Raw genomic sequence first — 25304 nt, 5'->3', positions numbered from 1 at the left:
TCACTTTCTGTTCAGACTCCTTTATCAGATCCGGTCCAAACAACTAGCGGTCTCCAAGTTCATCCCAAGATAATGGGGTCCTGCACCTCCTTCCGTACAAGGCTTCGAAAGGGGCCATCTTCAAACTGGATTGACAACTGTTGTTGTAAGAGAACTCTGCATATGGCAAATTCTCGTCCCAACTAGATCTGTAATCTAGTGCACAAGCTCTCAGCATATCCTCCAAAATCTGATTGACTCTCTCAGTCTGTCCATCTGTCTGCGGGTGAAAAGCTGTACTAAACTCCAGTCTGGTACCCAAAGTTTCATGCAACTGATTCCAGAACTTTGAGGTAAATTGGGTTCCTCTATCTGATACTATGCTCCTTGGAACTCCATGCAGACATACGATTCTGGTCATGTATATCTTTGCCAACTTTGCACTGGTATAGGTGGTCTTCACTGGAATGAAATGAGCTACCTTTGTCAAACGATCGACTACAACCCATATCGAGTCATAGCCTGAACGTGTTCTGGGCAATCCTATAATAAAATCCATGCCTAACTTATCCCACTTCCATTCGGGTATCGGCAATGGCTGTAGCAATCCTGCTGGCTTCTGATGCTCTACCTTTACTCTCTGACATACATCACAAATTACTACATACTCCGCAATATCCTTCTTCATTCCGGTCCACCAGAAGGTGTCCTTCAAATCCAAATACATTTTGGTATTTCCTGGGTGAATCGAATATGGTGAATCATGGGCCTCTTGCAGAATTAACTTCCCGATCTCCGAATCATTTGGCACATAAACACAGTCTTCAAACCATAAGGTATCATGCTCATCCTCACGAAATCCTTTAGCTTTTCCTTTGCTCATTTTCTCTTTTATAGAGGCAATCTCCTTGTCGGTCTTTTGAGCTTCTCTGATCTTATCCATCAAAGTAGACTGAATCTCCAATGCTGCTACATAGTCTCTCGGAACTATCTCCAAACATAGCCCACAAAGATTTTCGGCTAACTCCCTTGGTAAATTTCCTGTCATTAGTGTGTTGACATGGCTTTTACGGCTCAACGCATCAGCTACTACATTAGCCTTTCCGGGGTGATAATGCAATTTCATATCATAATCCTTGATGAGCTCCAACCATCTCCTTTGCCTGAGATTCAACTCCTTCTGCGTGAAAATATACTTCAAACTCTTGTGATCCGTGTACACCTCACAATGGTTTCCAATGAGAAAATGTCTCTAAGTTTTCAATGCATGCACTACGGCTGCTAACTCCAAATCCTACATAGCATAATTTAACTCATGAGGTTTGAGCTGTCGTGAGGCATATGAAACAACTCTTCCTTCCTGCATAAGCACTGCTCCAAGTCCTCGACGTGAAGCGTCGCAATACACCTCATAATCCTTGGTCTGATCTGGCAAAATCAATACAGGTGATGTAACCAAACATTTCTTCAACTCCTGGAAACTAGCCTCACATTCCTCAGTCCATATGAACTTGGTATCCTTTTTCAACAACTCCGTCATAGGCTTCGCAATCTATGAGAAATTCTCAATGAATCTCCGGTAGTATCTCGCGAGTCGAAGAAAACTCCAGATCTCTCCAACTGTTGTTGGGGCTTCCCAATTTGTCACGGTATCAACCTGAGTGGGATCTACTGCTATACCTTCTCCGGATATAACGTGTCCGAGAAATCCAACTTCTTTCAACCAAAACTCACATTTGCTAAACTTGGCATATAACTGATGTTCTCTGAGCTTACCAAGTACCAAACGCAAATGCTCCTTATGATCCTCTTCATTCTTCGAGTAAACAAGGATATCATCAATGAACACTACGACGAACTTATCCAAAAACTCCATAAACACTTTGTTCATCATGTTCATAAAATATGCAGGTGCGTTAGTCAGACCAAATGACATAACAGTATACTCGTACATCCCATACCTGGTGGTAAAAGCTGTCTTAGGTATATCCTGTTCTTGAATCTTCAACTGGTGGTATCCTGATCGCAGATCGATCTTGGAAAATACCTTAGCTCCTTGCAATCGATCAAACAGATCATTGATCATCGGTAGTGGGTATTTGTTCTTGATGGTTACTTCATTTAATCCTCGATAATCAACAACCATCCTTAATGATCCATCCTTCTTCTCCACTAGTAGTACTGGCGATCCCCAAGGCGAAGAACTTGGGCGAATATATCCTTTATCCAGTAACTCCTTAATCTACTTCTTAATCTCCACCAAATCCTTTGCGGGCATCCTATATGGTCTCTTTGATATTGGCCCTGTGTCTGGCAAAAGCTCAATCAAAAACTCAATATCTCTATCCGGTGGCATGCCTAGCAACTCTTCTGGAAATACATCAGGGAAATCCTTCACTACTGGTACTTCCTCCTGCACAACTCCTGTTAGACAATTTACTTGAGTCCTCTTCAGCACATGCCAGGATACATACTTGATCCTTCTCCCTTCTAGGGTGGTAAGCAAGATCGTCTTACCGGCGCAGTCGATGTTTCCTCCATACATCGACAGCCAATCCATCCCCAGAATTACATCCAATCCTTGTGATTCCAAAAATGATTAAATCCGAGGGAAAACACATGCCTACCTATACTCAATGGCACTTGAAAACATCCTTGGCTAGCCATATACTCCGCTCCTGGTGAGCTTACTAACATAGGTGTTCTAAGAACTTTGGTGGGCAGATTATACTTATCCACAAATCCCCTTGATATGTATGAATGCGATGCACCAGTATCGAAAAGAACGAGTGCAATAAATGACTTAACCAAAAACTTACCGATTACTGCATCCGGCTGCTCTTCAACCTCCTCCACGTTAACGTGGTTCACCTGTCCCCTGTTGAAAGGGTTCGGCTTCTTCCCAGAGCTTCCATTGCCATTTCCATTCTGGGATTCAGGACATTCATTCGCATAATGTCCGGTCTTCTGGCACTTAAAACAAGTGACTTGGCTCAGGTCTCTCTTGGCTGGGGTCGATGGGTTGGTGCGGTTCTGGCCGTTGCTTCCTCCATTTCCATTACCATTCTTGGTGCCATTGTGATTGTGCGAGCTACCTCCTCCATGGGTATGCTGAAAATGTCCTCCCGGTCTAGGGGTAAAACGTGGCTTCTGCTGAGCTCCTGAATTGTACTTCCCTTGTCCATACTTCCTCTTGCGATTCTCAATCTGCTGCTGCTTCCCTTCAATCATGAGAGCACGATCTACCAACTCTTGGTAGTTGTTGAAGGTTTCTACCATCAACTGCATGCTCAACTCATCATTCAGTCCTTCCAGAAACTTCTCCTGCTTAGCTGCATCCGTAGCAACGTCATCTGGGGCATAACGTGCTAGCTTACTAAAGTCCTCCACATACTGGCCAACTGTCCGTCCTCCTTGGCGCAAGTTGCGAAACTCTCGTTTCTTCATGGCCATAGCTCCTGCTGAAACATGGATAGTACAAAAAGCCTGCTGAAACTGGTCCCACGTGACAGTGTCGATAGGGAAACTAGCTGTGAAATTCTCCCACCATGATGCTGCTGGTCCTTCAAGCTGATGTGCGGCAAACTTCACCTTTTCCGCATCTGTGCATCCTGCTGTGGTCAACTCCCTAGCTGTCTTACGGAGCCAATCATCTGCTACTATCGGCTCAGTGCTACTGGAAAACACCGGTGGATTCAGCCTAAGAAAACGGGCTAAATGATCAACAGGTGGTGGTGGTGGGTTGTTGTTGTTGTTCCCCAGATTCTGGTTCTAGACTAGCAACTGCATCAATGTGTTCTGCTGCTGGATCAACTGAGTGAGCTCCGGTGGGAAGGTAAATCCGGGGTCACGTCTCGGAGGCATTTGAGGGTTTAGAAAAGATGAGATTTAAGAATAGAGGGGGTCTAAAGAGAAAACACTACCCATATGCACATGAGGCAAAAGCAAACAATTCACTTCATTCAATCAATCAAACAAGGGCATACAATTGATCTAACTATCGCAAAAGTGCTCGGACTACCATATTTACATGGTGGAATACTACTACTGATTTGGTGGTCTACTAGAAATATTCTTCGGTTGCAGACTCCATGATATCTGCTCCAGCTTCATCAACATAGTCATCATCGCTATCATCTGGATCCGAGTCGGTGTCGTCGATGATGATGTAGTCTTCCGGGCGAATCTCCTGGGGTTCCTCGTCTTCTTCTACCGGTGTAGGGCCTCCCATAAATATTCCAATCTTCTTGATCAGATCGTCATTTTTATCCAATAGCACTTCAATTTCCTCTTCATAATCTTCATGTGTAGCCTTGAGTTCTTCCTCCAGTTCCTTGATTCTTGTCTTTGCCGTCTTCAGATCTATCATGTCGGCGCACATCTGGTTCTCCTGACGTCGAATGTGCTGGTTTAACTCCTGGATAAAAGCTGCAATTGATCTATCCTTCCTGGTGCTGATCATCTCCCAGTGCTCATCTCGGCGCCCACAAATCTGGTAGATAGTATCCTTGAGATCATTGCGGTAGACTTCTCCAATGCGTCCCATGGCGATGTGAGCTGCCATGCTCTTTCCTAGATCCCAAGTTGGTGCATAAAAAGAAAACTCTATGGGCTCAGTGACTGGCATGAACGTCCTTCCTGGAACTTGAACTTGAATCATCCAGCGCTCTTCTTCCGGTAAAGTGGCGTTTTGAGGTACGTAAAAGAATGTATGATAGTCCTGCACATGCTAGGTGTGCCCTGTGTAGATAGTAGCCCCTGAGACTCTGGTTGTCGTCGGAAACGACGACGAACAGAGGATCATATTCCCAGTTAATAACCATACTGCCTCTATGTGCAGGTGATGGAAGCTCCGGTGGCTAGCCGGACTAGCGAGTTTGCCCATTTAGAACGGCAGTTGGATGCGGCAGATGCTGACATGGAGCTTGTTAACAAAAGGCTTGACGAGGCACAGGGTAAGTGTCATTATCTGGTAAACGCCACATAGGAAGAGCAACATGATGCCAGTATCTTTAATATGTTGTGACTGCAGATGGAGCTGCCACTGTTGAAGCCTTGCGGGCAGAACTTGCCCAAGCCAAGGAACAAGCGAGGTTGGGTAATGCGGCTGCTTTGAAGGCGACCAACGAGCCGAAAGCCGAGAAGGCCGCACATGGCGAGAGCCGAGATAAAATGGCCAAGATGGACACAGAATTAAAAGCCGCCACCACGTTGCCGGGTTCTTGAAAAGGAAAACCTAGCGAAGGCATCGGACCTTGAGAAGGCTGCTGCGACGAGAAAAGACCTCTGCTCTGCTATGAGGGCAAAGAAGGAGGAGCTGCGGGAAGCCGGGGATATTGTAGCTGGGAAATCCTTTATGTTGCGGAGGAAGTTCGGAGATCCACGGTATGCCCCTCTGGATCGGCTGTGGAGTTCGGAGGATGTGTAAATGGATTTGGCGATGAGCGCTGCCGATGCGGCCAAGTACTTCCAGGGTCAGACGGACCGTGAAGTAGACCAGTTGTTTTGGAGACAATTCCATTCTCCCGAGCGTCCGCTTTCATTGACTAACCAATTAGCCGAATGGGCCGAACTGAATAGGTTGTCTGGACTCGCCATGAGGTCTGTTGTGGATCAGCTATGGCCGGAAAGGTCAAAACCGAACAGCTATTTCAGCTTGGTGCAACAGTTCCTTGACGTGGTGCCGCGCATTAATGCGATGAAGAGGTCGGCGTGCATAGAGGGTGCACGGATGGCCTTTTCCCATGTTAAAGCATACTGGGCGGAGATGGATGCTACCACTGTTGCAGCGCGGGATTCGGCCATAGGTCGAATAGCTGTTGAGCACTACTTTGAAGAAGTTCTTGAGGGTGCTCGTTTGACAGAGACCCAGTGCTCAAAAATATTATGTTTGAGTGATATGTAATCTCATTGTAAGCAAAATGCTTTTATAAATTTTTATAAGGCTATTTTTATACTTTTGCCTGAAAGTAATATGATGCCTCCTGGGCGGCCGTTTATGTATACATGTGTATAACCTGAAAGATTGCAGCCGTCGGCTTCAACCCCCACGCATATAATGCGGAGGTGCTTGCAAAAAACACGCGTTCACACTTAACCCAACGTCTTGGTCCTATTAAGGAGGTGATAGCGGAGCGAGCGAGGAAACTGGACTATAATGCTTTAGCACTTTCACTTAGCCATAGGAGTTTGACAGTGAGGCTACTAAATAGCCCCTGGTGGCTCCGCACTCTCCCGATCCCGGGGTGCGTACATGCCTGGCCGGAAAACGGCCCTTCATTAAGGCAGAGGAATTCTAACATTCCAATAGGTCATCGAGTGGTTGACCAGTCTCACGCTATATCATGACAGTCAGTTTTCGGCTTTCTCTACTAAGGTGCTCGTCCGGATGAACCAGGGCACAATCGCAGTAGTTCTCCTAGTGCTACCTTAGCCGGTAAAGCGGAACGTAAGGCACCAAAACACAGGAGCCGGGCAAACCCAACATTTTACCAAAGACAATGATTCGGAGCTGATGCATATAGGGCCAAACTCGCGATGCCGAACACTCCCTAAGGTATTCGGTCTTTGTGGTATAAACCGGGCCTAAATAATGGCCTTTGTAAGAAGCCCCTTGTGTCCAGGTACGTGCATTTTTCTGGCGTGGCCACATGCCAAGACGTCAGCATCCCTCTCAACGGTGGATATGTATCAACAAGAGACAGTAAAAAAGGTTTACGCAGGGTCTTAATCTAAAAAGAATCCTTGGAGCGGGTCCCTGCTGCACGTCTGCGCCTGTGTCTCCGTTGTGCTGTATCCTGGACGGGTGTAGCACGATGATCGTCTGTAAAAGAGAGGAATTTAGGTGAAAAAGTTGTCGTGCAAAAAGATAGTTTTTAAAGAAACCATGTATAATTCAAGATGAGAAGAAATTGCCACTTGTCTGCACGCGTTGAGCCCCTTGTATGGACAAATAGGGGTGTGACCATTTATTCGGTATAAATAGCAGCGCCGGACTTGATTAGTTGTGTCTGAGGTCTTGACGACCTATTGGATGCTTTCACTGGTCCGGGCGCCTTTAGTGTGCGGCTGCCAAGGCAGCCGCACTCTCTTCGGCGCGCAGAGATCGCTTGATATTTCCGTTCACTGAAATGATGCCACGTGGACCGGGCATCTTGAGTGTGAGGGAGGCGTAGTGTGGTATTGCATTAAAGCGAGCGAAAGCTTCGCGTCCGAGCAGTGCTTGATAGCCACTTTGGAACGGAGCGATGTGGAAGGTTAAATGCTCGCGACGGAAGTTATCGGGGGAGCAGAATATAACTTGTAGTAGGAGGGAGCCCGTACAACGAGCCCCTGGGCCTGGCGTTGCTCCTCTAAAGGTAGTATTGCTATGGCGAACTTTTGTTGGGTCTAACCCCATCCCGCGGATTGTATCCTGATATATTAGGTTCAGGTTGCTGCCACCGTCCATCAAGACTCGTGTGAAGTGATATCCGCCAATTACTGGGTCTAATACCAGGGCAGCCCATCCTGCGCGTCGGATACTTGCTGAGTAATCGCGATGGTCGACAGTGATCGGTTGAGACGACCAGTGGTAGGACTTCGCGGTGACAGGCACTTGGGTATATTTTCCTGGGAGTGTCGCGTTGTTTTTTCCCTTGATCACGTGTAACATGTTTACTGTTTTGACTTCTGGTGGAAATTTCTTTTGTTCCCCAGTGTCTTGTTTGGGAGGCTCATCCTCGTCTTCACTTGGTGTATCCTCCCCCTTGTGTACGGCGTTGAGCTTGCCGGACTGCTTGAAGACCCAACATTCTTTGTGGGTATGATTAGCGGGTTTACTAGGAGTACTATGGATCTGACATAGTTGGTCCAGAATTTTGTTGAGGCTGGACAGTTCATCCCTGGTGCCTTTAGAGGGCGGCTTTTGACCTGGCCAAGAGCTTTTGAATCCGGCGTTTACTGCCGTGCCTTTCGTGCTGTCTTCTTTATTCCGGCGTTTGTTATTGCTGTTGCGCCGTAATTTCCCGTTTCCTTCTCTAACTTCAGATGTACTGGGGTCGCTGGTGTTGCATCTGGCTAGCCAGCTATCCTCACCCGCGCAAAAGCGGGTCTTGAGCCTTGTTAATGCGGCCATCGTTCTCGGCTTATTTTGGCCGAGGTGTCTAGCGAGCCATTCATCACAAACGCTATGCTTAAAAGCTGCCAAGGCTTCGGCGTCCGGACAGTCGACAATCCGGTTCTTTTTAGTAAGAAACTGGTTCCAAAGCTTTCGGGCTGATTCTCTGGGCTGTTGAGTTATATGACTCAAATCGTCCGCATCCGGAGGTCGGACATAAGTCCCTTGAAAATTTGCCCGAAAGGCGTCTTCGAGCTCTTCCCAACTTCCAATGGAGCTTTCGGGGAGGCCTTTAAGCCAGTGACGAGCTGGCCCTTTGAGCTTGAGGGGTAAGTACTTGATGGCGTGGAGATCATCTCCTCGAGCCATATGGATATGAAGGATGTAGTCCTCAATCCAGACCCCAGGGTCTGTGGTTTCGGTGTATGTCTCTATGTTTACGGGTTTGAATCCCTCTGGAAATTCATGGTCCAGCACCTCATCGGTGAAACATAGAGGGTGTGTGGCACCCCTGTAGCTAGGTGTACCGCGTTGTTCGGATGATTGTTGTGTTGCATTGTATGCTGGGGCGCGCTTGCGTGGTCCATAGATGGATCTTGTTGCGCCGTCCTTTGGGTGCGAGCCCTCGCGTGGGTCGCGTGTTGTATTGTGAGTGGCGTTGTATGCCGCTCTGTGTTGGTAGAGGGGTCATCTATCCGGCCAGGTGGCTGCTTTGATATTTGGTTGTGGGAGGTCTGAGGCCTCCTCATCGAATTCAGGTAGCAGTTTCCGCTTTGGGTAGCTCTTGGCAGCCTTGAGCCTTTGCCTCTGCTTTTTAATACTCCTCGCGGTGGCAACAAGCCTTTTACGGGCATTCTGCTGCTCCGGGTGCCTGTCCAGCGTTATGTCGTCCGGACCATTATCCTTGATAGAATTTGTTTGTTCGGTTTGATTATCCGGATTGCCGTTGTCCGGCAGCGGTTTGCCCTGCTCCAGTGCTGGGTCTGTGTGATCATTATTTCTGTCGAGGCGGGATTTGGGGCGGCGTTTGCGTCGCCGCTTTGACTGCTTTTCGAGGGAACAAGCCTTCGGTGCGTCCTCCCGCTCCTCGTCGTCATCTTTTGGTGCGTCCACCATGTATACGTCATATGACGAGGTGGCTTTCCAGGGCCCAATAGGCGCTGGTTCTTCATTGTCTCCTTCATCGGCGTCCATACCGTTGATGTCTTCGGAGTCGAAGTCGAGCATGTCGGTTAAATCGTCGACAGTGGCTACAAAGTGGGTGGTGGGTGGGCTTTGAATTTCTTCATCGTCTGTATCCCAACCTTGCTGACCGTAGTACGGCCAGGGCTCTCCTAATAAAGAGAGAGACTTTAGTGTCTTCAGAATATCGCCGAAAGGCGAGTGCTGAAAGATTACTGCGGCAGTAAACTCCATGATCGGCACCCGATCGGATTCGATCGGCAGGGGCGCGGAGGGTTCGGAGTCCGGAGAGGAGTCCGGCTCCTTGGAGTCATGAGTCTCGTGGAGTGCGGGGCTGGTGTTCGGCTCGACCGCCGTTGGGATCGCAGCCCCCGAGGCGGCGTCCAACCACCCATCCTCGATCGGCGCAGTTGGCTCTGAATTAAGGGTCGAAGCCGATGCGGGTGCGGCCTCCAGGGTACTATTCGGTGGCAGAGCTAGATCATGCCTGTCGTGACAGTGCGGCGCGCTCGGCAGTGGGTCGACTCTGTCGAGGATCAAGTCCCCGCGGATGTCAGCCGTGTAGTTTAAACTTCCAAACCTGACCTGACGGCCAGGGGCGTAGCTTTTGATCTGCTCCAGATGGCCAAGCAAATTAGCCCGTAGTGCAAAGCCGCCGAAGACAGAGATCTGTCCGAGGATACAAGTTTCACCCTGGACCGCATCACTATCGATGATAGTAGGAGCCATCAAGCCTGATGGCGACGACACAGAGGAACTCTCAATGAAAGCACCAATGTCGGTGTCAAAACTGGCGGATCTCGAGTAGGGTGTCCCGAACTGTGCGTCTAGGCCGGATGGTAACAGGAGGCAAGGGACACGAAGTTTTACCCAGGTTCGGGCCCTCTTGATGGAGGTAAAACCCTATGTCCTGCTTGATTAATATTGATGATATGGGTAGTACAAGAGTCGATCTACCACGAGATCGGAGAGGCTAAACCCTAGAAGCTAGCCTATGGTATGATTGTTGTTTTGTATGTTGTCCTACGGACTAAAACCCTCCGGTTTATATAGACACCGGAGAGGGTTAGGGTTACACAAAGTCGGTTACAATGGTAGGAGATCTACATATCCGTATCACCAAGCTTGCCCTCCACGCGAAGGAAAGTCCCTTCCGGACACGGGACGAAGTCTTCAATCTTGTATCTTCATAGTCCAGGAGTCCGGCCGAAGGTATAGTCCGGCTATCCGGACACCCCCTAATCCAGGACTCCCTCAAACGCCTTAAGCACGATGACATGATGTAGAGAGATAAATTCATGCAATATGAAATAAACCCCATCTTGTTATCCTCGATGGCAACGATACAATACGTGCCTTGCTGCCCCTTCTGTCACTGGGTAAGGACACCGCAAGATCGAACCCAAAGCTAAACACTTCTCCCATGGCAAGAACTACCAATCTAGTTGGCCAAACCAAACGGATAATTCAAAGAGACTTGCAAAGATAACCAATCATACATAAAAGAATTCAGAGAAGATTCAAATATTATTCATAGATAGACTTGATCATAAACCCACAATTCATCGGTCTCAACAAACACACCGCAAAAAGAAGATTACATCAAATAGATCTCCACGAGAGAGGGGGAGAACTTTGTATTGAGATTCAAAGAGAGAGAAGAAGCCATCTAGCTACTAACTATGGACCCGAAGGTCTGAGGTAAACTACCCACACTTCATCGGAGAGGCTATGATGATGTAGAAGCCCTCCGTGATGACGGCCCTCTTCCGGCGGAGCTCCGGAATAGGCCCCAAGATGGGATCTCATGGATACAGAAAGTTGCGGCGGTGGAATTAGGTTTTTGGCTCCTGTTCTGATCATTTGGGGGTACATGTGTATATATAGGAGGAAGAAGTACGCCGGAGGAGCAATGAGGGGCCCACGAGGCAGGGGGCGCGCCCTAGGGGGGGCTCCCCCCACCCACGTGACCGCCTCTTTTGTTCCTTGGAGCAGGGTCCAAGTCTCCTGGATCACGTTTGGTGAGAAAATCACGTTCCCGAAGATTTTATTCCATTTGGACTCCGTTTGATATTCCGTTTCTTCGAAACACTGAAATAGGCAAAAAATAGCAATTCTGGGCTGGGCCTCCGGTTAATAGGTTAGTCCCAAAAATAATATAAAAGTGGAAAATAAAGCCCAATATAGTCCAAAACAGTAGATAATATAGCATGGAGCAATCAAAAATTATAGATACGTTGGAGACGTATCATTCCCCCTTTAAGGGGTCCAACCATGTCAAGCCCCCAAACCGCGAAGGGCCCGGTAATGGGGATTGTTTGGAGGGCGGTGGGTGGCATGTGGCTTTGGTTTGCAAAAAGCTGGCAACCGACGCAGCGTTGGACCAAGTCCTGTGCGTCTGCCCGGGCCGTCGGCCAATAAAAATCTGTACGGAAGGCCTTGCTTACAAGGGCTCGGGCTGCGGCGTGGTGGCCGCCGAGTCCGGCGTGAATTTCTGCCAAAAGCTTCCGCCCTTCCTCTTCGGAGATGCACCTTTGAAGGACTCTGGTAGTGCTTTTTTATACAGCTCTCCCTCGTGGACCCTGTAGGCTTTAGATCGCCGCACTATGCAACGTGCCTCATTTTGGTCCTCGGGAAGTTCCTGCCTAGTTAGGTAGGCCAGGAATGGTTCTGTCCATGGGGCGATGATGTCCATTATTATGTGGGTTGAAGGTGTTATTTCGGTGGCAGAGCCTCCGATTATGTCAGAGTGTTCGGTATCGGGCATTTTGGCCGGGTCCGGACTATTGTTACCGGTGTCCCCTTCCCATACCACGGATGGCTTAAACAACCTCTCCAAAAATATGTTGGGGGGGGGGACCGCATCGCGTTTTACGCCGATGCGGGCGAGGATATCGGCCGCCTGATTGTTTTCCCGAGCCATATGGTGAAATTCGAGCCCCTTGAACCGAGCTGACATCTTTAGGACGGCGTTTCGATAGGCCACCATCTTCGGATCCTTGGCATTGAAGTCTCCATTTATTTGGGATATTGCGAGGTTCGAATCCCCACGCACCTCTAGGCATTGAATGCCCATGGAAACTGCCGTCCGAAGACCATGTAATAGGGCTTCGTATTCAGCTGTGTTGTTGGAGTCTGTATACAGTATCTACAGTACGTATTGAACTGCATCTCCGGTTGGGGACGTCAGGACGACGCCAGCCCCCAGACCAGCCAGTATTTTGGAGCCGTCGAAGTGCATGATCCAATTGGAGTATGCGCCGTACTCTTTAGGGAGTTCGGCTGCCGTCCATTCGGCGACAAAGTCGGCCAATACTTGCGATTTAATGGCTCGCCGGGGTTTGTATGTTATGTCGAACGGGAGGAGCTCAATCGCCCATTTGGCAATCCGGCCTGTGGCATTGCGGTTGTTTATAATATCGTTAAGTGGCACTTCCGAGGCTACTATAATCAAACACTCTTGAAAGTAGTGTCACAGCTTCCGGGATGCCATGAATACCGCATAGGCTATCTTTTGATAATGTGGGTACCGTGATTTGCATGGAGTGAGGACAGTGGATAGATAATATACCAGCTTTTGAAGGGGGAATTTATGTCCGTCTGTTTCTCGTTCGACGACGAGCACTGCGTTTACAACCTGATGAGTTGCCGCAATGTACAACAGCATTGGTTCGTCGATGTTTGGCGCGGCCAGGATTGGGTTGGTTGCCAGTATGGCTTTTATTTCTTCCAATCCGGCTGTTGCAGCGTCCGTCCACTCGAAGTGTTCCGTGCGCCGAAGGAAGCGATAAAGGGGTAATGCCTTTTCTCCTAAGCGGGAGATAAAGCAGCTTAGAGCCACCACACATCCGGTTAATTTCTGGATTTGTTTGAGGTCCGTTGGGATAGCCAACTATGACAGAGCTCGGATTTTGGCCGGATTTGCTTCAATTCCTCTACTAGATACAATGAAACCCAGGAGCTTTCCGGATGGTACACTGAAAACGCATTTTTCCGGATTGAGCTTGATGTCGTATGTTCGGAGGTTGTCGAATGTGAGCCTCAAGTCGTCTATTAGAGAGTCGACGTGTTTGGTTTTGACGACCACATCATCTACATATGCCTCTACTGTTTTGCCGATTTGTTTCTCCAGACATGTCTGAATCATGCGCTGATATGTTGCGCCGGCGTTTTTGAGCCCAAAAGGCATTGTGTTGAAACAGAAGGGGCCGTATGGTGTGATAAATGCCGTTGCGGCTTGGTCGGACTCCGCCATCTTGATTTGGTGGTAGCCGGAGTATGCGTCGAGGAAACACAATGAATCGTGTCCTGCGGTAGCATCGATAATTTGATCGATGCGGGGGAGGGGGAAGGGATCCTTTGGGCAAGCCTTGTTGAGGTCCTTGAAATCGACACATAGGCGCCAGGATTTGTCCTTCTTTGGTACCATCACCAGGTTTGCTAGCCAGTCCGGGTGTTTTATTTCTCTAATGAATCCGGCCTCCAATAACTTGGCTAGTTCCTCTCCCGTAGCTTGTCTCTTAGGTTCAGAGAAACACCGAAGAGTCTGCTTGACCGGCTTGAATCCCTTTAGAATATTAAGGCTGTGCTCGGCCAGCCTGTGTGGGATTCCTGGCATGTCTAAGGGGTGCCAGGCGAATATGTCCCAATTCTCGCGCATGAACTCTCATAGTGCGGCGTCCACGGCGGGGTTTAACTGTGCCCCGATGGAGGCTGTTTTTGTAGGGTCCGTTGGGTGGACTTGGAATTTGACTATTTCATCCGCTGGTTTAAAAGAGGTGGACTTGGAGCTCTTGTCAAGTATCACGTCGTCCTTGTCCACTGTGGAGCATAACGAAGTTAATTCCTCGGCCGAAAGGGCTTTGGATAATGCCTCGAGGGCCAATGCGGCTGTTTTGTTTTTGGCGCGGAGTGCTGTGTCCGGATCACTAGCGAGAGTGATGATTCCGTTGGGCCCGGGCATTTTGAGCTTCATGTACCCGTAATGGGGTATGGCTTGGAAGATCGTGAACGCCTCCCGCCCTAAAAGGGTGTGGTATCCGCTACTGAACGGGGCCACTTGGAATGTAATTTCTTCGGACCTATAGTTCTCCGGCGTGCCGAATACCACATCTAGTGTGATTTTCCTAGCACAACATGCTTCCCGACTAGGGATGATTCCTCTGAAGGTTGTGCTACTTTGCTCAATGCGGTTCCAGTCTATTTGCATTTTTTGAAGAGTTTCCTCATAGATGAGGTTTAATCCACTACCGCCGTCCATGAGTACCTTGGTGAGTCGAAAGCCGTCCACAATTGGACTAAGGTCCAATGCAGCTGGTGCTCGGGCTGTTCGGAATTTAGGTTCGTCACTGGCATTGAAGGTAATAGCCGTGTCACTCCATAGATTTATCGCTGCCACGTGGCAGATTTCGACAAGGCTGTGGAGTGTTCGCTTGCGCCTATTATTTGATGAGAAGGTCTCAAAGACTGTTAATACTGTATTGTTATCCCCGGGATGGTGCTCTGTGGCATCTGGGATGAGAAGATCCTCGCCTCTTTTGGCCACCTGCCAGAGTATCCAACATGCTCTAAGGCTGTGTGTTGGTATGGTATCCGCTGTACTATGAATTTTGCAGGGTCCGTTGAGCCATCCCTCCAATACGGTTCCACGCCCTGTAGAGGGTTTTTGCTTCTTTGTAATTAACTCGGTTGTCTTATGATAGTGCACCCTTTTACTTTGGACTGGGTGTATATTCGGAGCCGGATTATCCCGAAATTTCGTTTCGGTTTTCCAGGCACTTTCCATCGCACAGTACTTTCGTACTATGGACGCCAAGTCGGCGAAGCGTGATATGTCACGGCGACTTATGCCATTAAGGATTCCCTTGTCCGTGCAATTATTTCAGAAAAATGAGACTGCATCTTCCTCGCGACAGTCCTTAACCTTGTTCATCACAAGGAGGAATCTGGCCCAATATGATGTACTGTTTCCTGGGGCGCTTGCCTGATGTGGGAAAGATCGTTTATGTTTGGGTGGGTGGGTGGATTTGAGTCCAAACCCTTACCCGATCTGAGACCCAGGGGCCGAGGAGTTTCCAATCTTGGAAGTTCGGGTTTCGGGATGTTGCCCGATAAGTCTGGCCCGCTGCCTGACTCTAGGTTCAGGGCTTGGGTGATGTCCTCCCGCAAACGGGTATCCGGCTCGGAGAGCTCAGGAATCCAGACATAGTTAGTCCTCAAGATAGAGGAAGAATCGCCGCATTGTTCCTCCACCACCGCAATATGATGGGTGGCCGGTGGAGAGTTAATCTCCCTTTGATCGGGTTTAAGCCCAATCCGATCGTAGTCCGTAGTGACTCCCAAGGCGGCGATATGATCCAAGAGCTCGTTTAGGGAAGAGAGCTCCATTGGATCCATCTGCTCGGCAAATTCCGAGCCGACGTGGAGGCTGTTTTCGATGACCCGAGAAGTCATCGTCGGTGCAGCAGCCGAACGGGCGCTCATGATGAAACTGCCTAGCCGGAGAGTTTGGCCGACAGCCAGGGCTCCCCCGGCGGTAATTTTGTTTTTAACAATGAGACGAGGCATCCTTCCTTACGGTGACGGCATAGTGGAACTCTCAATGAAAGCACCAATGTCGGTGTCAAAACCGGCGGATCTCGGGTAGGGGGTCCCGAACTGTACGTCTAAGGCAGATGGTAACAGGAGGCAGGGGACATGATGTTTACCCAGGTCCGGGCCCTCTTGATGGAGGTAATACCCTACGTCCTGCTTGATTGTTCTTGATAATATGAGTAGTACAAGAGTTGATCTACCACGAGATCGAAGAGGCTAAACCCTAGAAGCTAGCCTATGGTATGATTGTTGTTGGTCCTACGGACTATACCCTCCGGTTTATATAGACACCGGGGGGGGCTAGGGTTACACAGAGTCGGTTACAAGGAAGGAGATCTACATATCCGTACTGCCAAGATTGCCTTCCACGCCAAGGAGAGTCCCATCCGGACACGGGACGAAGTCTTCAATCTTGTATCTTCATAGTCCAACAGTCCGGCCAAAGGATATAGTCCGGCTGTCCGGATACCCCCTAATCCAAGACTCCCTCACCGATCTTAGTATTCTTAGGAGTGCTGTGTTAGGAGACAAATCACATAATTTGGGAGCCATTGTTGCACGTAGGGTGCATCTTAATAGACGTAATGGAGATTTCTTTGGTGGAATTTATGCAACCCGCATAGCTAATTTTCTTGGTATAGATGTACGCGAAGATGATATTGAATTACCTCCTGCCTATCTAGATTTTAATGCTATGGTTCACCACCAGTTTGTCGAGAGGAACGAATCACCTCTCCAGTATCGACTAATCTTTGACAGATGCCATGCTGTCCGTATTACTCTCCCTGCTCATGCTTTCTTTGATTATCAGGCAAGAGGAGGATATACTATTACCAGAGAGGAGGCATATGAGTACGAGAGGAGAGAAGAGGCCGCCCGTCGCCACGCTGCAGCTCAGTAGGCGATAGCTGCTGCATCCCAATACGACCCCAACAACTATTATTATGGATATCCGCCAGGCCAGCTGTGTCCATAGACCAACTTAGGCCAAAAGCCTAAGCTTGGGGGAGTACGTATTTCCCACTGACATTACATTTATGTTCACACACTCATTGCTAGATGTCGGCGCTCATACTTTTTCATTGTATCATCCATGCTAGTTTATTTTCCTTTTTTATGCTTTCTTCTTGTGTGTTTAATAAACCTTAAGAAAAACCAAAAAAAATTAGTTGTAGCTTTTAATTAGTTTACTTCCCATGCTTGTAGTAGTAATTAAAAAGAAAACCCAAAAAGATTTCCTGTTCTTCTTTTGCTTGTTGGGAGCTTTCCCGTGTAAATAGTTTTATTTCTTTTCTTTTCTTTGGGGGTTGATAGGAGAGGACCATAATTAAATTATTGAAGTGGCTCTTATATGCATTATTGTTGATCTGACAAAAGAGCCCATATTTCCTTGTCTTCTCCTGTTTATTGAATGCCTGCAGATTCCAGCTTAGTCCAATGCACGTGCACTATTATTATTATTCACATCATTCGGTCGTGCAAGTGAAAGGCAATTATGATGATATATGATGGACTGGCTGAGATGAGAAAAGCTGGTATGAACTCGACCTCTTTTGTTTTTGTAAATATGATTAGTTCATCGTTCTTGATTCGGCCTATTATGAATAAACATGTTTGCAATGACAACTAGAGATCATAGTTTCTTGTGCCATGCTTGATTAGCTATAAGTTACAATGGTTTACCTTGCGGGCCAACATGCTATTAAAATGGTTGTGATGTGGTATGATAGGGTGGTATCCTCCTTTGAATGATTTAAGTGACTTGACTTGGCGCATGTTCACGCATGTAGTTGAAACAAAATCAACATAGCCTTCACGATATTTATGTTCATAGTGGATTATATCCTACTCATGCTTGCATTCAGTGTTGATTAATTTTAATGCATGTTCATGACCGTTGTGTCTCTCTAGCTGGTCGCTTCCCAGTCTTTTGCTAGCCTTCAACTGTACTAAGCGGGAATACTGCTTGTGCATCCAATCCCTTAAACCCCAAAGTTATTCCACATGAGTCCACTGTACCTACCTATATAGGGTATCTACCTGCCGTTCCAAGTAAATTTGTATGTGCCAAACTCTAAACCTTCAAATAAATATCCTGTTTTGTATGCTCGAATAGCTCATGTATCAACTAGGGCTATCTGTATCTTCCATGTTAGGCGGGTTATTCTCAAGAGGAGTGGACTCCGCTCCTCACTCACGAGATAAATGGCTGGTCACCGAGATGCCCAGTCCCATGCTTTATGCAAACTAAATCAAAATAATTGCAAACAAAACTCCCCCTGGGACTCTTGTTAGTTGGAGGTACTCGTTGTTTCGAGCAAGCCATGGATTGATGCTTGTGGTGGAAGGGGGAGCATAAACTTTACCATTCTGTTTGGGAACCACCTATAATGTGTGTAGCATGGAAGATATCGCCATCTCTTGGTTGTTATGTTGACAATGAAAGTATACCGCTCAAAATATTATTCACCTCTGTTTCAAAATCGAGCTCTGGCACCTCTACCAATCCTTGCTTCCCTCTGCGAAGGGCCTATCTATTTACTTTTATGCTGAGTCATCCTCCTCTTATTAAAAAGCACCAGTTGCAGAGCACCGCTGTCATTTGCATTCATTACTGTTAGTTTACATTGAGTATGACTTAACTGGATCTCTTTTACCATGAATTACAATGCCTAGTCAGTCCTTGGTCTTTAAAGGTGCTCTGTATTTATGTTTTGCGGTCTCAGAAAGGGATAGCGAGATACCAACTTGTTATATCATATTATGATTGTTTTGAGAAAGTGTTGTCATCCGAGTTTTATTATTATGGCTCGCTAGTTGATTATGCTATTGATATGAGTAACTTGAGACCTATGCGATATTGCGAATGTGGTTAGTTATAATCTTTGCTGAAAACTTGAATGTTGGCTTTACATATTTACAACAACAAGAGCAAACAGAGTTTGTAAAAGTTTTTCTTTATCACTTTTAGTTTATCAACTGAACTGCTTGAGGACAAGCAAATGTTTAAGCTTGGGGGAGTTGATACGTCTCCAACGTATCTACTTTTCCAAACACCTTTTCCCTAACTTGCATGATTTGAATGGAACTAACCCGGACTGATGTTGTTTTCAGCAGAACTACCATGGTGTTATTTATGTGCAAGAGCAAACGTTCTCAGAATGACCTGAAACTTCACGCAGACACTTTTCAGAAAATAAGAAAAATACCTGCCAAAGATGAAGGCCAGGGGGGCAACCGTCTTACCACGAGGGTGGGGGGCGCGCCTGCCCCCCTAGGGCGCGCCCACTACCTCATGGGCCCCTTGTTGCCTCTCCGACTCCAACTCCACCTCCATATATTGAGTTTCGGGGAGAAAAAAATCAGAGAGAAGAAATCATCACGTTTTACGATACGAAGCCGCTGCCAAGCCCTAAAACCTCTCGGGAGGGCTGATCTGGAGTCCGTTCGGGGCTCCGGAGAGGGGAATCCGTCGCCATCGTCATCATCAACCATCCTCCATCACCAATTTCCTGATGCTCACCGCCGTGCATGAGTAATTCCATCATAGGCTTGCTGGACGGTGATGGGTTGGATGGGATCTATCATGTAATCGAGTTAGTTTTGTTAGGGTTTGATCCCTAGTGTCCACTATGTTTTGATTGATGTTGCTACGACTTTGCTATGCTTAATGCTTGTCACTAGGGCCTGAGTGCCATGATTTCAGATCTGAACCTATTATGCTTTCATCAATATATGAGTGTTCTTGATCCTATCTTGCAAGTCTATAGTCACCTATTATGTGTTATGATCCGTTAACCCTGAAGTGACAATAATCAGGATACTTATCGGTGATGACCGTAGTTTGAGGAGTTCATGTATTCAGTATGTGTTAATGCTTTGTTCCGGTTCTCTATTAAAAGGAGGCCTTAATATCCCTTAGTTTCCGTAAGGACCCCGCTGCCACGGGAGGGTAGGACAAAAGATGTCATGCAAGTTCTTTTCCATAAGCACGTATGAATATATTCGGAATACATGCCTACATTATATCAATGAACTGGAGCTAGTTCTGTGTCACCCTAGGTTATGACTGTTACATGATGAACCGCATCCGGCATAATTCTCCATCACTGATCCATTGCCTACGAGCTTTCCATATATTGTTCTTCGCTTATTTAATTTTCCGTTGATATTGCTATCATCAGTACAAAATACCAAAAACATTGCTTTTACTACTGTTACCTTTTGCTACCATTATCACCACTATCATATTACTTTGCTACTAAACACTTTGCTGCAGATATTAAGTTTCCAGGTGTGGTTGAATTGACAACTCAGCTGCTAATACTTGAGAATATTCTTTGGCTCCCCTTGTGTTGAATCAATAAATTTGGGTTGAATACTCTACCCTCGAAAACTGTTGCGATCCCCTATACTTGTGGGTTATCAAGGATGATGAGCAAGAGGATTTGCCTGGCTGGGGTCATTGGGCCATGGCCCAAGAAGTTGACATTGAACTTCATGCTGGAGAATTCTTAGAGTTGCAGGAAATTATGGAACCACTGGAGGAGGAGCATTTGGCCCTTGTGGCACACAACAACATCACTGCATCCATGGCACCTTCTGACAACAGTCATAGTTCTGATGCATCTGCAAATGGCCCTTTGGCGCCAAATGAGCAGCAGATCCCTAATTTGAACTTGGAGGCTTTTCCCAATGGGCCAGATTTTGCTCCCTTGGCCCAGCAACTCTTGGTAGACAATGAAGCCTACCTGCCAGTTTTGGAGGCAGCCCACTTTCCTGTTATGGAGGCCCATCAGCACGATTTGGAGGCAGCCCCTGTTCTGAATCTATTGCCTGATATCGATCTGGAGGCCATTCTCCCTCAGGCTGACACTTACTACAGAGATACAGAGAATGATCCTATGCTTAATGAATTCCTTGCTACCGCTCACCAAGGCTTACATTACACTCATGGTGAAACAGTCAACAAGTCAGCTTCTGAGGCCTCCCCTATAGGGGTTGCTGCAATATCTAATGAGAAAGAAGTGCTGACTCAACACATGAAGACAGTTCAGACTGAGGTTACTAATGGCGAACCTGATAAAATCCAAGCTGACAATGGTGACTTGTCTCTCTCAGATATGTCTGCTCCTCCTGGTTTTCCCATGCCCATTTATGCTAATCAGGCACACTCTACATCCCCAGGTTTTCAGAGCATAAATAGGAAGCAGAACCCTAATGAAGGTACCAGCCACCCCAATCCAACTTCTGATGAAGAAGCTCTAGTAGGCAGACAAGGTGCTCTGATCTGGAGGAAACATTTTGCACCCACTTCAGACAACTCCAAAGTTATTCAGGTACCTGCAGAATGGGTCAACTTCTTATCCGTCATCCTCTTATCACCAGATAAATTTGAATGGGCTATTAATTTTATTTCTCCAATGTTTGGGAAATCATCAATCAATCATCCTCTTGCCAAGCATCTTTACCTTTTGTTGTCCCTAATCTTTGCCCTAGGGATAACTCTCTTGCATGCATTATTTCTCATTCTCAGGATGCACAAGGAGTTGAAGTTTCCTCTTCTGATGAGCAGTGCAACACTGAACTCACTGCTGCATCTTCCACTTCAGGACTTCACAAAAACAGGAAGAGGAAAGACAAAGTCCCACTGGTTGATACTGAGGTAAGAAGAAGCTGTAGGTTGCAGAAACTTTCAAAAGGTATCAAGAAATCTGTGTGTAAAGACAAAGAATGTCTTGCTTGTCATGCTGCCCCACCAATCCTTTCAGCTAAAATTATTAAAAGTTTGAATACATCATTTTGCAAGGTTGCTGGAAAGGACACCACTGAAGAGCTGTTGAGCAAATGAGCAAAAAAGGGGAAGACTGATGGCCCACCATTGGAGGGAGCCAGGAAGACAACAGACAAGAAATAGATGTGCATGTATAGGATGGACCCCAATGCTATTTTGAGAGTAGTTTTCTTGCTGTTTCCTATCAGTACCATCTATCCTATGAATCATATGTATTCAAGACTTTATGATCCTCTCCACTATGCTCATTATCTAGCTTTTGTATCTATGTCTGGGATATCTACTGTATCTCTCTATGCACAGAACAGCTATGACTTGATTATCTGGGTTCAGTATTGTGGTTTTTCTAATGTCAGTTGCAAACAGAAATTGGAACATCCTCAACTGGAACATTAGAGGTCTTAATGACCCTAAGAAATGGACAACTATTTCCAATAAAATCGACAAATCCAAATGCTCCATCATTTGCCTGCAAGAAACTAAGAGAGAACTCATTGACCCCTTCTACATAAAAAATTTCTGTCCAAGGAGATTTTCAAAATTTGAATTCCTTCCTTCTGTTGGTGCCTCCGGTGGCCTTCTTGTTGCCTGGAATGACAATGTCTTTTTTGGGCAATTAATCCACACTAATGCCTTCTCGATCTTCATTCAATTCTCTTCTCAGCACAATGGAGATTCCTGGATTCTCACACACGTTTATGGGCCTTGCCAACATGAGGACAGAGTTGTTTTCTTGATTGGTTTCAGAACACCCAATTTGCAAGATGGTACTGAATGGATTGTCTTGGGGGATTTTAACTACATTGGGTATCCTGATAACCCACAAGTATAGGGGATCGCCACAGTTTTCGATAAGTAAGAGTGTCGAACCCAACGAGGAGCTAAAGCTAAAGGTAGAACAAATATTCCCTCAAGTTCTATCGACCACCGATACAACTCTACACACGCTTGACGTTCGCTTTACATAGAACAAGTATGGAACTAGAAGTACTTTGTAGGTGTTGTTGGATAGGTTTGCAAGATAATAAAGAGCAAGTAAATAAAAGGTAGGGGCTGTTTAGATTAAGAAACAATAAAGTAAATATAGCAAGTGTGAAAAGTGGTGGTAGGAGTTGCGAAACTGTCCCTAAGCAATTGACTACTTTACTAGACCGATAGCAAGTATTATGTGGGAGAGGCCACTGCTAGCATGTCATCCCTGACTTGGAATTCTATGCACTTATGATTGGAACTATTAGCAAGCATCCGCAACTACTAATTTTCATTAAGGTAAAACCCAACCATAGCATTAAGATATGTTGGTCCCCCTTCAATCCCGTATGCATCAATTTCTATGCTAGGTTGAAGCTTCTGTCACTCTTGCCCTCCAATACGTAGTCCTATCAACATACAACTAACCCTAGGGTGTGATCCACGCACGCAATCATATGATGGGCACCAAAGGACGGCAACATAACCACAAGCAAATTAAATCAATCATAGCAATTCATCAACCACCGATAGGACAACGAAAATCTACTCAGACATCATAGGATGGCAACACATCATTGGATAATAATATGAAGCATAAAGCACCATGTTCAAGTAGAGGGTACAACGGGTTGTGGGAGAGTGGACCGCTGTAGATAGAGGGGGAAGGTGATGGAGATGTTGGTGAAGATGGCGGAGGTGTTGGTGTAGATCGCGGTGATGATGATGGCCCCCGGCGGCGTTCCGGCGCCACCGGAAGCGAGGGGGAGAGAGCCCCCCTCCTTCTTATTCTTCCTTGACCTTCTCCCTATATGGGAGAAGGGTTTCCCCTCTGGTCCATGGTCTCCATGGCGTGGGAGGGGCGAGAGCCCCTCCGAGATTGGATCTGTCTCTCTGTCTCTCTCTGTTTCTGTGTTCTCAGATTCTACCCTTTCACTGTTTCTTATATTCCCGGAGATCAACTCCGATTGGGCTGAAATTTTAACACGATCTCTATCCGGATATTAGCTTTCTTGTGGCGAAAGAAGGGCATCAATCGCCTTACGGGTGCCCACGAGGGTCCGGGGCGCGCCCAGGGGCAGGCGCGCCCCCCTGCCTCGTGGCCACCTCGGGCACCGTCTCGCGTGGATTTTTCTTCCCAAAAATCATATATATTCCAAAACAAATCTCCGTCAGTTTTTATCCCTTTTGGACTCCATTTGATATGGATATTCTGTGAAACAAAAAACATGCAACAAAAAGGAACTGGCACTGGGCACTGGATCAATATGTTAGTCCCAAAAAATAGTATAAAAGTTGCCAAAAGTATATGAAAGTTCAATAATATTGGCATGGAACAATCAAAAATTATAGATACGACGGAGACGTATCAGCATCCCCAAGCTTAATTCCTGCTCGTCCTCGAGTAGGTAAATGATAAAAAAGATAATTTTGATGTGGAATGCTACCTAGCATAATCTTGATCATGTAATCTAATCATGGCATGGATATTAAGATACGAGTGATTCAAAGCAATAGTCTATCATTTGACATAAAAACAATTATACTTCAAGCCTACTAATAAAGCAATCATGTCTTTTCAAAATAACATGGCCAAAGAAAGTTATCCCTACAAAATCATATAGTCTGGCTATGCTCCATCTTCACCACACAAAATATTCACATCATGCACAACCCCGATGACAAGCCAAGCAATTTTTTCATACTTTGGACGTTCTAAAACATTTTCAACATTCACGCAATACATGAGCGTGAGCCATGGACATAGCACTATAGGTGGAATAGAATATGATGGTGGAGAAGACAAAAAGGAGAAGATAGTCTCACATCAACTAGGCGTATCAACGGGCTATGGAGATGCCCATCAAAAGATATCAATGTGAGTGAGTAGGGATTGCCATGCAACGGATGCACTAGAGCTATAAGTGTATGAAAGCTCAGACTGAAAACTAAGTGGGTGTGCATCCAACTTGCTTGCTCATGAAGACCTCGGGCATTTGAGGAAGCCCATCATCGGAATATACAAGCCAAGTTCTATAATGAAAATTCCCACTAGTATATGAAAGTGATAACTCAAGAGACTCTCTATATGAAGAACATGGTGCTACTTTGAAGCACAAGTGTGGAAAAAGGATAGTAGCACTGCCCCTTCTCTCTTTTTCTCTCATTTTTTTTAGTTTTTTTGGTGGGCTTCTTTGGCCTCTTTTTTTTATTTGGGCTTCTTTGGCCTCTTTTATTTTTTTGTAAAATCCGGAGTCTCATCCCGACTTATGGGGGAATCATAGTCTCCATCATCCTTTCCTCACTGGGGCAATGCTCTAATAATGATGATCATCACACTTTTATTTACTTACAACTCAATATTACAACTCAATGTCTAGAACAAAGATATGACATCAAAAAACGGACAAGCCATGAAAACATCATGCTAGCTATCTTATGATCATGCAAAGCAATATGACAATGATGCTCAAGTCATGTATATGATGATGATGGAAGTTGCATGGCAATATATCTCGGAATGGCTATGGAAATGCCATGATAGGTAGGTATGGTGGCTGTTTTGAGGAAGGTATATGGTGGGTTTATGGTACCGGCGAAAGTTGCGCGGTACTAGAGAGGCTAGCAATGGTAGAAGGGAGAGAGTGCGTATAATCCATGGACTCAACATTAGTCATAAAGAACTCA

At 46.5% G+C, this 25304-nt stretch overlaps 1 pseudogene; it reads right to left on the bottom strand.

The window, feature by feature from the left end:
- The window catches only part of LOC125519090, a 29421-nt pseudogene extending 9102 nt beyond the window's left edge, over positions 1-20319 (bottom strand).
- Between the last annotated feature and the right edge of the window lie 4985 nt (positions 20320-25304).

Source organism: Triticum urartu, chromosome 7, assembly GCF_003073215.2.
Source record: "Triticum urartu cultivar G1812 chromosome 7, Tu2.1, whole genome shotgun sequence".
Classification (NCBI taxonomy): Eukaryota; Viridiplantae; Streptophyta; class Magnoliopsida; order Poales; family Poaceae; genus Triticum; species Triticum urartu.
Note: the sequence above shows the minus strand (reverse complement) of the source record. Positions and strands in the feature narration are given on the sequence as shown.